The sequence below is a fragment of the Vicugna pacos genome, chromosome 10 (genome assembly GCF_048564905.1).
Source record: "Vicugna pacos chromosome 10, VicPac4, whole genome shotgun sequence".
In the NCBI taxonomy this organism is placed as follows: domain Eukaryota; kingdom Metazoa; phylum Chordata; class Mammalia; order Artiodactyla; family Camelidae; genus Vicugna; species Vicugna pacos.
This window is the reverse complement of record NC_132996.1, coordinates 27,124,807-27,140,385: the sequence shown is the minus strand read 5'-3', so window position 1 is coordinate 27,140,385 and position 15,579 is coordinate 27,124,807. Positions and strand designations below refer to the sequence as shown.

The 15,579-nt window shown below is 36.5% G+C and overlaps 1 protein-coding gene and 1 pseudogene across 4 annotated transcripts in view; one reads left to right on the top strand and one right to left on the bottom strand.

The window, feature by feature from the left end:
• FAM168A (family with sequence similarity 168 member A) overlaps positions 1-15,579 on the bottom strand; it is a 164,250-nt gene that overhangs the window by 128,190 nt on the left and 20,481 nt on the right. The window lies entirely within an intron of this gene.
• LOC102530788 (protein tyrosine phosphatase type IVA 1 pseudogene) lies at positions 4,832-5,345 on the top strand (annotated as a pseudogene).

Sequence of the window (15,579 nt, the reverse complement as noted above, 5' to 3'; positions counted from 1 at the left end):
AAGTCTCCAGCAGCATTCCCTTCATGTCTCCCTGGCCAAACTGTGGGCACATGCCCACTCCTAAATCATTCACTGGCAAGAGGCATGGGATTACCATGACCAGGTGACAAACTAATTCCTTGGGGTCGGATGGAAGTTGGCAAACACACAACCACCACAGTGCACATCATGTTAAGGATACTGATATGAAACAATGAGAGAAGCAGACTGCCTGCAGACCTATCTTAGTATGTTTTCTTCATGTCATAAGAACCCTGAAGACTCAAGGGGTCAGAAATGCTAACCCAGGGAAAAGAGAACAGACATTCCACCAGATTCCAGAATCTGGGGAGTCTGATCTGGAAGAAGATCTAGAGACTTCATTTTTAGTAACAGTATTATACTAATACTAGTTCTAAACTTAAAGCCTGCTATGTAAGCTTTGCTAAGGGACTGCCTCTCCCCAGCCCGCAGTTTCCTCTTCAGTAATGAGACCACCTAGTTAAGTGTTTTCAAACTGGTCTTCAGAGAACTACAGGTTATGAAAAGGTAGCCAGGACAAGAAGTAAACAGAAGGGGGATACAAAAAAGTAGTGTTATTAAGTCCTACTTCAACTAGAATAGCTCTCATTTAATCTCTTTGTATTGAGCCTCAAGTAACATTTGGTGGAAAAAGGATTCTAGTGCTTAAAAAGATGTTTTTTTAATTCACTCAACTAGATGATCAATAACGTTCTTCCAGATTAACATTGTTTTTCAGTGAAATAAATTATTAACTAAACAATTCCCCATTAATCCCTTCACCATAGTTCACTAAAGTAATAAATGACCTTCACAAGAACAAATCCAATGAACAGTATTTATTTTTATTTGATCTCTCAGCATCATTTAGCACTGTTGTTCATTTCCTCCTTATTGAATCCCCTGGCTTCTGAACAGTACACTCTCCTAGTTTTCCTCCTACTTCTCTGTCTGCTTTCCAAGATTATCCTCTTCTGCCCAATGTTTAAATGTTCAAGACTATACTATTCTCTATTCTTTTCTCACTCTATTCTCTCTCCCTAAGCAATCTAATCCACATCCATGACTTTACTTACAATCTAAAAGCCAAACATATAGTCAATTTTTCTCTGGCCCTTACCTTTCTCCAAGTTCCAGGCGTGTTTATCTAATTGCCTACTCAAAATCATCCCTTCAATGTTTTAAAGTCATTCAAATTCAACATGTCCAAAACTGAATTCACAATATTCCATCCCAAACCAGTCCTTTCCCAATGTCCTCATTTCAGTGAAAGGTACCATCATCTACCTCCCAGTTATTAAGCCAGGAACTTGGGAGTCATCCTTATCACTTCCTTCTCCTTTGTCCCCAACATGTAATCCATTACACAGTTCTGTCAATTCAACCTAAAATATATCTCTTACATTTCTTCTCATCTCTGCCTACCATCTATCATGGTAGTCTCTCACAGGAACCGTATCTGTGCAAAAGCATACCTGCACTGACTTATATTCCTCTAGAATCCTTTCTCTGCATGGCAGTTAAAGTGCTATTTTCCAAATTCTGATCATGCAATTCCCCTTTGCATAAAACTCTTTAATGTGAAGTCCTAAACAGAGCAATCAGACATGAAAAAGAAACAAAAAAGAAACAAAAGGAATTCAAATTGGAAAGGAAGAAATAAAACTATCACTGTTTGCAGATGACATAATACTATACACAGAAAATCCTAAAGCCACCACCAAAAACTACTGGAGCTCATCAATAAATTTGGTAAAGTTGAAGGATACAAAATTAATATACAACAACGAACTATCAGAGAAATTGAGGAAATAATCCTACTTATCATTGTATCAAAAAGAATAAAATAGCCATAAGTAAATTTAACTAAAGGGGTAAAAGATCTGTATTCATAAAACCATAAGACACAGATGAAAGAAACTGAAGACAATTCAAAGAAAGATATACCATGTTCATGGACTGGAAGAACTAATATTGTTAAAATGAACATACTACCCAAGGCAATCTATAGATTCAATGAAACCCCTATCAAAATACCAATGGCATTATTCACAGAACTAGAATAAATCACTCTAAAATTCATATGGGAACACAAAAGACCCTGAATGGCCAAAGCAATCTTGAGAAAAAAAGAACAAAGTTGGAGGTATCATGCTCCCTGACTTCAAACTATATTACAAAGCTACAGTCATCAAAACAGTGTGGCAGTGGCACAAAAACAGACACAAAGCTCAAAGAAACAGATTAGAGAGCGCAGAAATAAACTCACACACTTATGGTCAATTAATCTATGACAAAGGAGGCAAGAACATACAGTGGAGAAAAGACAGTCTCCTCAATAAGTGGTGCTGGGAAAACTGGATAGCTACATGTAAGAGAATGAAATTGGAACATTTCTCACACCATATAAAAAATAAACTCAAAATGAATTATAGACCTAAATTTAAGACCAGAAAACTCCTAGAAGAAAACACAGGCAGAACACTCTGACATAAATTGCAGCAATATTTTATTTGCTCTGTCTCCTAAGGCAAAGGAAATAAAAGAAAACAAACAAACAAATGTGACCTAATTAAATTTAAAAGGGTTTTGTATAGCAAAGGAAACCATCAACAAAATGAAAAGACAATCTACTGAATGGGAGAAAATATTTGGAAATGATATAATCAATAAGGGCTTAACATTCAAACTATATAAAGAGCTCATACAACTCAATTAAAAAAAAAAAAAAGCCAAACAACCTAATTTAAAAAAGACCTGAACAGACATTTTTCCCAAAGAAAACATAGATGGCCAACCGGCACATGAAAAAATGCTCAACTAATCATCAGGGAAATGGATATCAAAACCACAGTAAGATATCACCTCACACCTATCAGAATAATTATCATCAAAAAGACCACAAATAACCAATGTTGGCAAGGATGTGGAGAAAAGGGAACCCTTGTATACTGTCGGTGGGAATGTAAATTGGTGCAGCCACCATAGAAAACAGTATGGAGGTTCCTCCAACAACTAAAAATAGCACTACCATATGATCCAGCAATTTCACTCCTAGGTATATATCCAAAGAAAATGAAAACACTAATTCATATAGTTACATGCACCCCTTTATAGCAACATTACTTACAACAGCCAAGATATGGAAGCAACCTAACCATCAAAAGATGAACAGGTTAAAAAAAAAAGATGAATAGATAAAGAAAGTGTGGGAGACACACACACACACACAAGAATACTACTCAAGTCATAAAAAAAGACTGAAAATTTGTCACTTGCAACAACACAGATGGACCTGGACAGCATTATGCTTAGTGAAGTAAGTCAAACAAAGAAAGACAAATACTGGAATCTATATCACTTATATGTGGAATCTAAAAAGTAAACAAATAAACGAATATAACAAAACAGAAACAGACTTACAGATACAGAGAGCAAACTAGTGGTTACCAGTTGGGGGAGAGAAGGAGGAAGAAGCAAGGTAAGAGTAGGGGATTAAGAGGTACAAACTATTATGTATAAAATAAATAAGCTACAAGGATATATTGTACACCACAGGGAATATAGCCAATATTTTATGGTAACTTAAAAAAAACCCTTTAATGGTTTTCAATTATTTTTAGTATAAAGAAAAACATCAAGTCCTCTATGTGTTTTACTTCTGCCCCCACCTCTAGCTCTGGGCATTGCAGACAGGCTGTCCTTATGTCATTTTCTCAAATATGCCAAACTCTTTTCTGTCACAGAGGCTTTACATATGCTGTTCCCTTTACCTAGAAGACTCTACTCACCATCTCTACCCTGTCTTCCCCTATAAAATTCAATTCATCCTTCAGACTTCACATCCAATATTACTTCCTTAGAGACACCTTCACAGAACTTTCAGACTAGGTCAGATTCCCACGTGACGTTTACTGAGAGCAACATGAAGCACTAATTGGTAGTACTTACCACAATTATAATTTTCCATTATGCGTGATCATTTGATCAATGTATCATCCACTGGACTGTAAGCTCCATAAGTTTATGGAAACTATATCTGGTTTTGCTCATCATAGTACCTATACTGCACAATGTTACACACTCTGTAAGGAAGAGAGCCAAGATTAGCAACCTGATCCATTTGATTCCAAAATTCAAGGTATTTCCAGTATAAGCTATTGAGGATAGTGAACCACTAAGATTATCAGATTAAGCAGTTTTAACTAAAAACTAAGAAAGGGGCAGGATCAAGTCCAGTGTCTCTGCCAACACCCGCGAAACCACCCCCGTGGCCCTGAGACGACCACTGCCACCTCTGCCCTGCCGCTGCCTGTGTCGCCGCCGCCGCCTCAGGACAAGCTATACGATTAGGCCACAATCTTCAATGAGTAGACATACTGCTTTCTGTGGTGTTCGCGGTCACATATTTATGGAGTTTCTGAAGGGCAGTGGAGATTACTGCCAGCCAGGCACAGAACAACCTCTATGCAGACAAGTGAACTGTAGAAAATCATTACTACTCCACCAAGAAGCCCCCATAAGAGTGGTTAACCTGGACACAGAAGTGTTGAATTGAAATCCACAAAGCATTTTTCACAAGAGTTCTGACCTGGATGGGGTAAACCTCAGTGCACTTTCTTTTTATTGCCTCAGTATTACTGGGTTGAAGAATTGCTGCTTCTTGTTAGGAGGTTCATTTCATTTTCCCTTACTCCCAACTTCATACTCAAAAGCACTGAGAATTTCAAGTGGAGTATGCTGAAGTAGATTCCGTTTCTTTGCATCATTTCTGCATTCAATTTTTAAAATTCTTTCACAACCCTATGGAGTGTTTTTTAACCAAATTAACATGGCTCAAATGAACCGCCCAGTTCCTGTAGAATTCACATACAAGAACAAGATTTTTTATTACACACAATCCAACTAATGAGACCTTAAATTTATTGAGGAACTTAAGAAGTATGGAGTCACCACCATAGTGAGAGTATATGAAGCAACTTACAACACTACTTTTGTGGAGAAAAAAGGCATCCGTGTTCTTGATTGCCCTTTGATGATGGTGCACCACCATCTAACCAGATTGTTGATGATTGGTTAAGTCTTGTAAAAATTAAGTTTCCTGAAGACTTTGGTTGCTGTATTGCTGCTCATTGTGTTGCAGGCCTTGGGAGAGTGCCAGTGCTTGTTGCTCTAGCACTAATTGAAGGTGGAATGAAATATGAAGATGCATTTCAGTTCACGAGACAAAAGTGGCATGGAGCTTTTAACAGCAAGTAGATTTTGTTTTTAGAGAAGTATCATCCTAAAAGCAGTTGCACTTCAAAGACTCCAACGGTCAGAGAAACAACTGTTGCATTCAATAAAACTGGGGTGCCTGATGCCATTGCTTTGAAAGTGGAACCTGAGATAGGATCGAATCTGTTGTACATATTAGCCAACACGTTGGCTTGGTGAATAAGTTAAATGAAGCTTCCAGAGGAGTTTTGAAAAGCAGTTTTACCAGGCCACAAATCTGGCAGAATTACAACCTCTACGTCTGGGTTATGATCAACCTATCTGGACACTTAGCAAAAGATTCTTGCTGTTCAGCATTTAAAATGTGCTTATCATTTGTACCAACTGACCTTTCCTGAAATCATGCAGTATTCACTTACGTCATTAAATCTGTTTCCATGCCAGAATCTTATCAATATTTAAGAAATTTAGAAAGATCAGGTGCCAAATATACAGTACTTGCATATTTTTAGTACCATATAGAACTAAAATCCCAGGGTCCATGAAGTTTCTGGAACTTATTTGGTTTGTTCCTTCCATCATTTCAAACAGAAAAGTAGGGCTTATATGGCTGTTTGCTCACAGTATGTTTACATCTCCCACATCATACCAGTATACATAAAATTTGCTCCATTTTTTTCTTTTTATTAACCAAGTCTTACAGGGATTATTTAATGCCTTTCTATAAATCTCATTTTATGCTATGGAAAACCTCCATTTAAAAAATCTACATTTTACAGAGCACATGTCTTTAATGTCTCCAGACAAAAAAGCCTTACAGTTATTTTTAATGGTTGCACTTTGAGGTGCAACTTACAGGGAGGGCCTGAGAAAACAATGGGAGGGGGCTATTAAGTATTTTTAGTAAAATGTTGCCTTTGTCTTGTGCAGAACATGTAGAGTATGTGCTTTAATTTAGTAAATATTTTTAAAAGGTAGAAATACTTTGTTATTGTAGCTAAAACAACTCCTAATCATAAAATTTCTGAAATTCTTGTAATTTTTCCCATACTTATTTGAAGTTGTTTACCAACTTACTTTTGTTTGAAGTGTGATTTCCAACCTCTCCTGCATAAAAAAGTGGGTTTCTGCTAATGAACTGAACAGACATTTAATATTTTATATGCCTTTTGAGCTGTGTAACTTAGTATTTGGATACTTGACAATTTGTTTTACTATGTAAGTGATAAAACAGTGATGTGTATTAACGTTAGTTCAGCAATATGTTTATACTGTCCAGGAACACAGTTATAGTTCTATGGGAGAAATAATTTGTCAGTGTTTACCAGCTTGTAAAAATCTACTGTGCAAGCTTAAACATTAAGTAAATAGTGAAATGCATTTATCATCAAAAAATACTAAAAAATAAATTAAATAAAAACTAAGAAGGGAGGTGAGCTTGATGTATCATGAACGTCTGTAAATTTCTAAGTCTTTTCTAATTACTCAGGCCAAAAGTGGTCTCCCTCTCCTTCAAGCTCCTACAATGACAGAAGTGTGGATTAATCTCACCTTTGTGAACTTACCCTATACTACTTTAAACTGTAGCTTGCACACTGTAATCCATCTCCCCTATGAGAAAGACCTTACAAGAAGGTATTGTATTAAAAATGGACTAAAACATGTAAACAAAGAGTATTTGGTTCAAATTTCATGCCAGTATGGCTATGTCTGTGCTGCTCTCTATGTCTGAATGGTAAACTCAGTTAAATGTTAAACTGCTTTCCCAAAAGAACTGTCTTGTTTTCTCCTTTTAAAAGTCATCATTCTTTCCTCAACTTCTAGGAAATTCAGAAGTAAATTTGTAGCTCACCCAGAGCAAGTGAGGAGACACATATTATTCCATTTTCATTAGTACTGAATAATTTCCTTTTTTACATTATTTTATTAGTTACTGTTGTTAGGCATCCTAAATCCTTTGTGGAATGAATACACTAAAGACCATACACATTTGGTAAGCCCTACTATATCTCTAATAAGTATACTAAAATTATGGCATGTAAGACTGGAAACGGCAGAGCCATTCACTTAAAAAAAAAAAATCCATAAACCAAGGTCTTTATCAGGCCTCCTTCCATTACTGAAATGACTTTACTTTTTATATCTGTATAATTTAACCAAGGGGTAAAAAGTGACACTTCACTCACTTTGTACAATACAAATGGGTCCTTGTGGATAATTTAGGTATCCTTTTCTCTTATATGATTCTTGCTTTGAAGTTCAATGCTGCAATTTTGGGATACACTGTCATTTAAAACATTACAGGGAAATATTTACAGTTGAATGACCCCTATTCATCTCTCTTACCCTCATCATAACTAGGGAGTAGTATTTACCCTGAAGGGCTCTTTTGGAGATTATATAAGACAATATATGCAAGCCATCTAGAAGGTCCTCAATACTTAGTATCATCTCTTTCCTTGGTCTGTTCAGATGGCTTGCTTCAAGGTGAAAGTATTTTCTATCACAGAATTAAGTCTGTAATGCTGGGTTTTTCCCATTTAATTTCTTGCTTAATCTGGTTTCTGACTTTAAAGCTCATTAAAAACTACAAGTTACCTATTGGCAGGCTGGGCTCCAGTCAAGCATATTTGCAAGGCATTAATTCACAAAGGACCCAGGGAGTGGGTGCATTTAGTGAACTACTCCCAATGAGGCATCACCATACTATACACTACACTCATAACCCAAATTGCCAATACCTAGGCTCTGTATCTTTCATTATTTAATACTGATTAAAATGGATTGGTGAAATCAATGAAACTATGCCAAGAAAAGACTTGAAGGTGGCTTCTGAAGGAATACCTGACCAAAATTTCATCTCTATCAAGTATTTACTTGATGTTCATCTCTATCATTCATTCACTTAAGCCAGACCCCTCAAACATCCTATTATATGCTATGGAAGGCTTAGTCAATTTATTTTCCATCATAACTCAACCAACAATTTCAGCATCATAGGGAACTATATTCAATGCCTTGTAATAATCTACAATGGAAAAGAAATAGATTTTTATGTGTGTGTGTGTGTGTGTGTGTGTGTGTAATTGAATCACTTTGCTATAATATTGCTAAAATATTATTAATCAACTATACTTCAATTTAGAAATGAAAAAAAGTACATGTAACGATAAACAGAACAATAAAGTGGAAATGTGCAAAAACAAAACAAAAACAAAAGAAAATTTCAGCTCTCACTTGTTAACTCTATGACCTAACTTCTGAAGACAACACTACTTATCTAACAGCTATCTAACAGGTGTGCTATTAGCTAAGTAAGGTTTAGAGATAATTTATATAGAATATCTACAATTTATGTAGAATACCTACACAATGTCTAGCCTAAAAAAAGTATGCAATAAATTATAGCTGTTATTGTTATGATTAATAAGTATTCATGAATGCTCACTATTGTCCCAAGATTGTGCTGAGTACTACGGAGAAACAATAGGTATAGATGTAGTCCCACTTTTAGAGGGTATACAACATAGTGGAGCGAAAACAAGCTAACCATTACATACAATTATATAATTAAATGATAAACCGCTTGGCATAGACTAAGTGCTGAAGGCGACCAAAAAGCTTTTCCTTCTATTAATTCACAAAAACTCTTTGAATCAGGCAGGGCAGAAATTATTATTCTCATTTTATTAAAAAAAGAAAGAAAGAAAGAAACTGACACTAAGAATAAATTCCTGTTCATGTTCATAGAGATCACTTACACATTCAACAAATTCTAGGCCATGAACTATGCTAAGTGCAGAAGAGAAACAAATCAGTTAAAACTCCTTCCGTTTTAAATGACAGAAAACGCAATCAAAACTAGTTTAAGCAAGAAGTCTAAATCCTGACATAATTAACTGAAGCCCAGGATTAGGAAAGACTAGGGAAGAGCCTCAATTCAGAGCTCAAAGTCATCACCTCCACCTCTTTAGCGCTGGTTCTATCATGAGCCAGAGTCTCCTGATGATGGCAAAAAGGCTTAGAAACTTCTAGTCCTTCGAGAAGCTAACCTTCTAGTCCAACAGGATTGGGAGAGGGTGTTCTATAGCAACTCCCATAAAAGTCTTAAACATCCAGTTTAGAATGGTCTAGAACATATTTTTACCCCTAAGCAATCACTGTGGCTGGTTCTATACTGTATGTAGAGGAATATGGATGTGCTGGTTCTCCTGAGCCTAGTTCAGGTACACCAGAGCTAAGAAGTTCCTACCCAAACCACATGAGTCAAAATAATGAGGAGGTGTGGTTCCTAAAACCAACATCTGAAGCCACTGCTGAGATACAGGGGAAAGCTAAAGAAGCAAAACACAAATGTCTACCACAAAGAACCCTGTGACTATGCTCTCATGGAATATAGGGTTTAGGGAAATGATTCACAAGTGCAGCTGTCTGGTAGACAAAAGGGTTAGAGGTATGGTTCTAATGGAAAAGAAACATAACTGCAGTACAAAATGATAAGTGCTACAGTGGATATGTTAAAGTGTCATAGCATCCAGAAACAAAAAGGCACTAGGCTACCAGGGGACTCAGGGAAGTCTTCATGGAGGTGGTACCAACCAAACTTGAACTGGTGTACCTGAACTAGGCCCAAACTGTTCCTGAAGAGAACAAGTCAGGCAGCAAATCACCCAGCTACAACAGTAGAACCAAGGTTTCCTGATTTCCTGTCAAGAGCTCTTTCCACTACTAGGTCCTAATAGAAGGAGAGGAAGATGGGTACTGGGGCATCAATGGAGGTGACTGCCACAGAGATTTATTTAAATTAGCTACCAAAACTGCTCAGCACTTAAATATACTGTAAAGGCCTTGTCCACATAAGCAGCAGGACCACAAAGACCCTGCCAACCCTATTGTTTCTGCTAGTCATAGTCCAAACGTGGAACTAGACAATCTGTCATTTCCCAGCACTTCAGCTTCCTCACCTACAACCTACCATGTGCCTCTTTTCACTGTATATGTAAAGGTTGAAAGCTCAAAGAGAAAGTACCAAACACACTAAGCTAAATTGAGACCACATTGCCATATGACAAAACAGAATTACAAGAAAAACCCACAAAAGTGACATGTCTACACATGCAGTTTATGCTCATTAAGACAACATGAGGTACCATAAAAAGGTAGGGTCTGGCGTCTGCATCGGTCTCCACCACTTACTAATTGTATAACCTCAGACAAGTCACTTTTCAAACCCTCAAGTTTCCTCACCTGTAAAATGGAAAACATGAATATAATCTTTCTTCATGAAACTATTACAGAAAAAAAACAACAACATAAAACAAGGGAAAGCACCTGATCAAATTTTAAGGCAGCATGTAAAAATTAGTTATCACATTCTTTAACTCTTTGTGTAAAGATGTTTCAAAGTGTTATATAACTTCTACTTCTATAAAGAGCAGAATCCTCAATGCTCCAAAACATAGGGACTACATTTCCTTCTGGACTTGAAGATTAAGGCTGTTTCCAGGGAAGGCTTATAAAAACAATACCACATTAAATACTGGTGATTTGTTTTAAGAGCTTGTATGCAATTAAGAGTATTCCATTGTTTCACCAGGCTCTTGTGGCAACCAATTAAGTAATAATATGAAAGAGGAGCTCTTAATTATGGAGGAAAACTTCCCCAAGCCAGTGACAGGTGTGCAGGGCTCAAGCTGAGATCAAAATAGTTGACTACAGCATTAATTCCTCTTTCCTTTTTCCCAAAGACACTTAAGTTTGCATGCAGTTAGTTGAAAAGTAAACCAGGCCAAATGACTACCATACTTCAAGCTTTATTACCCTTTATCATGCTAACATTCACCAACTGCATTTTAAAGGGTTAACACCAAAATAGATGGTTTAAATCCACAGTGACTAAGCTTCAGTGATCAGATATGATAATGACCAAGTTGAATTTACACTCATCGCTAAGATGTTACCATGTTTCCCTAAACTGTGCCTATTGTAAACTGAAGTTCTTTCTTTTTCATTTACTTTGTAAATAACCTTAAGAATAAAACTACATTTAAGAGGATGCATTTTTTTCTAATTTGTCTACCTTTCCTCCAAAATGTATAGCAAAAGTCTTTCCCCTTTGATTTAATCAATAAAATTAAATCCAAATACCCAGCATCTATTTTGCAGGTCGCAGATAATCATTTTACCAGAACCTACATTAAAAGCTAAATAAAGCACATCCCCAAAATCCAAACTGAAAAATAATTTTCCCACAAATTTGATTATTCTAAGGTTAAAGTGTGACCTTTTAAAAAGATGGACTCTTACAAATTAAACTGTTTATGTGAACCCTCAACATATGATGCAGCAATGATGATGTCAGAAAGGCACCCATTTGTTTAAATAGCCCTTTTCAAGCAAGGTTGCTCTTAACTTCCAAAGGAAAGAGTTCCCAGAAATTCAGGTCTCCAAATTTGATGTTGGGGAGTAACTCCAGAGAAATACGTAAACACTCACTTAGGATGAGTCATTATGAAAAGAAAAACACAGAATTTGGACTTAAGTACCAGTCATATACTCCATTCATTCAAGCAATTACGAAGTGTTGATGGTTCAAGGAAGATACATTTTAATACAATAAAGTATTACATGTTCTATGACAGGCGTAAGTACAAAGAGAACAGTCAATGCTACCTGGAAAAGAAAGCAACAGCTTTATAGAGGAAGTGACGCTGGTACTAGATTGTTTAAAATACAGTAAGGCTGTGTTTGCCAAGTTGAGAAGAGGAGAACCATTTAAACAGAAGTAACAACATGAGTAAAGGTTGGACAATATAACAGCATACAGTAAATCCCAGAGATGGTAGGTATTCAGGCAAGGTCAGGCTGAGAAGAGTGGGGTCACTGGGGGTGACCCTGGCAGCAGAAGAAAGAATGGAAGCTACCGTCTGGCAAGAGATGATGAGATTCTGAGCTAAAGACAACAGCTGTGGAGAGGAAAGGCACAGATTTGAGAAATGTTAAGATGATAGTACCTATACACTTAATGAGTGCAGGAATATGAGGTGAGAAAATCCCAAATTTCTAGCTTAGGTGACTGAGAGAATGGTGGTGGCATTGGTTAAGACAAGAAACACATTAGAAGACGGTTTGAGGAAGAAGATAATGTTTAGGTTTTAAACCAACCCTGTGACTTTAAACCAGTCACTTAATACCTCACAGTTTCCTAGTTAGCAAAATGGTTATACTACCACTTACCTCAAAGGCTGTGATGAGTTTTAAGAGAAAAATGGATAGAGGAAGGGTTGTATTATCATTACCCTTTCCCTATGACTCTGTGGAAAAGACTGATAATAGTATCCAGTTTCCCTTTCTTCCTTTTAGTATAGACACTCCCCTATCCTCACTTTCTGCCAAGATTTAACTGAGGCACATGTGACCCAGCTAGAAACCACGTATCTCAAGTGTTACAATGAGGTATTCCACGTTTCTAAGAATAACGAATGAGATGCCAGGAGAAGTGATGTATATGACTTTCAGATTTTTTTTTTTAAGGCAACTATGTACTCTCTATTCTCTCTTCTCCCTTCTCATGACAAGAAGGTGAATGTGTTATTCAGCTATCTTTGAACATGCAGATGAGGACATCATCCTGGGAGAGCAAAGAGATAAAAGGAATCTGAATCCCTGGATGATTTCATGGAGCAGAACTTCTGCCCACCTTGGTCATAAAAGATCTACTTCTTACTGTTATGTAAGAGATAAATGTCTACTTTGTTTGAGCCACTAAATTTTTGAGTCTCTGTTTCAGCAGCTACCCCGTACTCTTTAACTATATACCCTCCAAACTTATAAAACCTGCAAGGAACTGTGCAAGACAAATTCCAGGGCCCTAAACATCTACTAGATACTACCTTTAAGACTGGAGAGGAGACCATTCATCAGTAGATATGCACATGCACGCTCACAGACAAAATGAGAAGAGGTGGATTTATGTATGCCAAATGACAGAGCAGGACCAGGTCCATAAGCAACTAATCAAGACTGAAAATTCTGATTTTTGATCTCATACAGTTTCCACAATAAAATGACTAACTCTTAAAAGGTACAGTAATATGTAGATTAATACCCGACACTCAAATCTACAACCTGGAACAAAGGAATCAATTATGACATTCCTAGGTAAGGTAATTTACATCAACACAACCACCATGTCAGACTGAAATAAGAAGAGGGGCTTAGGAATTCTCAAACATTTTGCACTATAATCATATACACAAAAATAACACAGGCAACATACCTGGAAAACCAATCACCTAGGCTATGTCATGGCTGTATCTGAATGTGATATTGCCTAGAAGCTAAATGAAGCCAAAGCAGCTTCTCAAGGACCTGGGAGAAGGCTATTAATGGAACTAGCCCCTTGATCTGTTTGTTGCTATTAGGATGTTCCTACCAAAAGCCACACTATCTATTTATCTATCTGTTTGTTTATTTACAGGACAGATGAGCCAAGCCTCTAGAGCCTATGACTTTGGCCATGTGATGTCAACTTTAGGGCAATATCTGGCTTCAAAATTGCTAAAGTAAGAAAATAGTTTTCAAAGGAGAGTATGCTGTGGCAAAAACAGAGAAACTTAGGTTCTAGTCCCAGGTTACTTATTTTCAAACTGTATGACCTTGAACAAATGAACTGACTTCCCTGCGCTTCCAGTCTGTATCTGCATCATAGGAGAGAGTGTGAGAATGGAGCAGATGATGAGCTCATCAAGCTGTATTAAGTTCCAAAGTCTGTAAATCTTCTAATGATACACTACTAAATTAGTCTCCTACTATTTTAATTTTAATATTTCAACATTAAAAAAAAGCAAGTCACAATATAGCATCACTTCAATTTATGTAAAATGTATATTTATGCAAAAAAAATACTAGAAAACTAATTTTCTATCTTCATATCTTCTTCATAGAAATACAAAAAAAAATCTGACAAGGCAATCAAAAAGAGTTCAGTACGACTAAGTTCACCTAGACTTTAGAAAAATTGCTTCTTCAAATATTACAAATGCATAAATACAACCCCTCTCTCATATGAAGACTCTGTTAGACAATTGCCATAAACTGGCTCAAATATACATGAAATGCCACTGTTAATTAGTGTTACAGTAATTCTCAAACATAATCAAATAGTGACCAAGAATGAAGCAATCAGGAGAAAGCACAGGATATTAAAGTAAACTAGCAATTTTATCATCATCACTCTTTAATAATACTAGACTCAGCATGAACTCTTTCAATCATGCATTCCCTCAGCAACCTTTACAGAAAACATGCTCTGTGTCAGGTAATAGGAAAGCAGGGATCTCTCTCCCCTCCACTCCATTCTCTCTCTCTCTCACACACACACACTCACACACACACGAGTTGTCTGTCAACCCTCAAGGAACTCTCTTAGTCTATCTACTACAGAATTTTGCTCCTTGAGTTTGAAGTGGGGCACACAAAGATTTTTTAAACCTGCCTCTTATCTCCAGATAGTCTAGATAAAGAAATCTATTCTCCGTATCCAAAAAGATTATTGTGCATTCCTAAAAAAACAGATGGGCAGCTCTAACCAGTGGCTACAGTATGATATAGAGGAAATAATACGGGAGATGGAGTCAGGAACCCAAGTATTTGGAGTTCAGATTCTGCCACTCAACAAATGCATAACCTTATATAATTAATTCACTTCACTTTTCCTCACCTATAAAATGAATACAGTATACCTGCTTCACAGAGTTTTAAGCTGCAAATAAGAGAGATAATATGTCTTATATATACCTATATATACTTACAAGCATTTTCTGAGAAAATACAATGTAAAGATTAAGAACGTAGGCTTTGAAGTCAGGCTGACCTGGTTCTAATCACAGTTGAGTCCTTTCATTATTTGTGAGAATGAGCAAGTTATTTCCTTTCTCTGTCTCAATTTTTTCTTCTATAGAATGCGGATAATGAGGATTAAAACAAACACTGCACTTGGAACAAAGTCAGACATAGAGCACAGTGTTAGCTAGCATCATCATCATTATTAGATCTGTGCTGAATACAATGAATACAAAGGTGAAAATATACATATGGTCCTGCCCCAAAAGAGCTACCAGTTTAATGCAAGAAACAGGTCAGTAAAAAGAAAAATTTTAAATAAAATACCTCCCTAAGAAAAAACTATGCAAATATCAGTTGAAATTATTATATATGAAGTTAATATAAAAAAGTAACCCACTGATCCTGAGTGAGGCTTACAGAAATCTATCTCCTACATAACCACTGGAACACCTTCATACTAACAAAGGGGGTTAAAGAAAGAAGCCTAAATGTTTTCTTAAAACCAAATAAAATGGA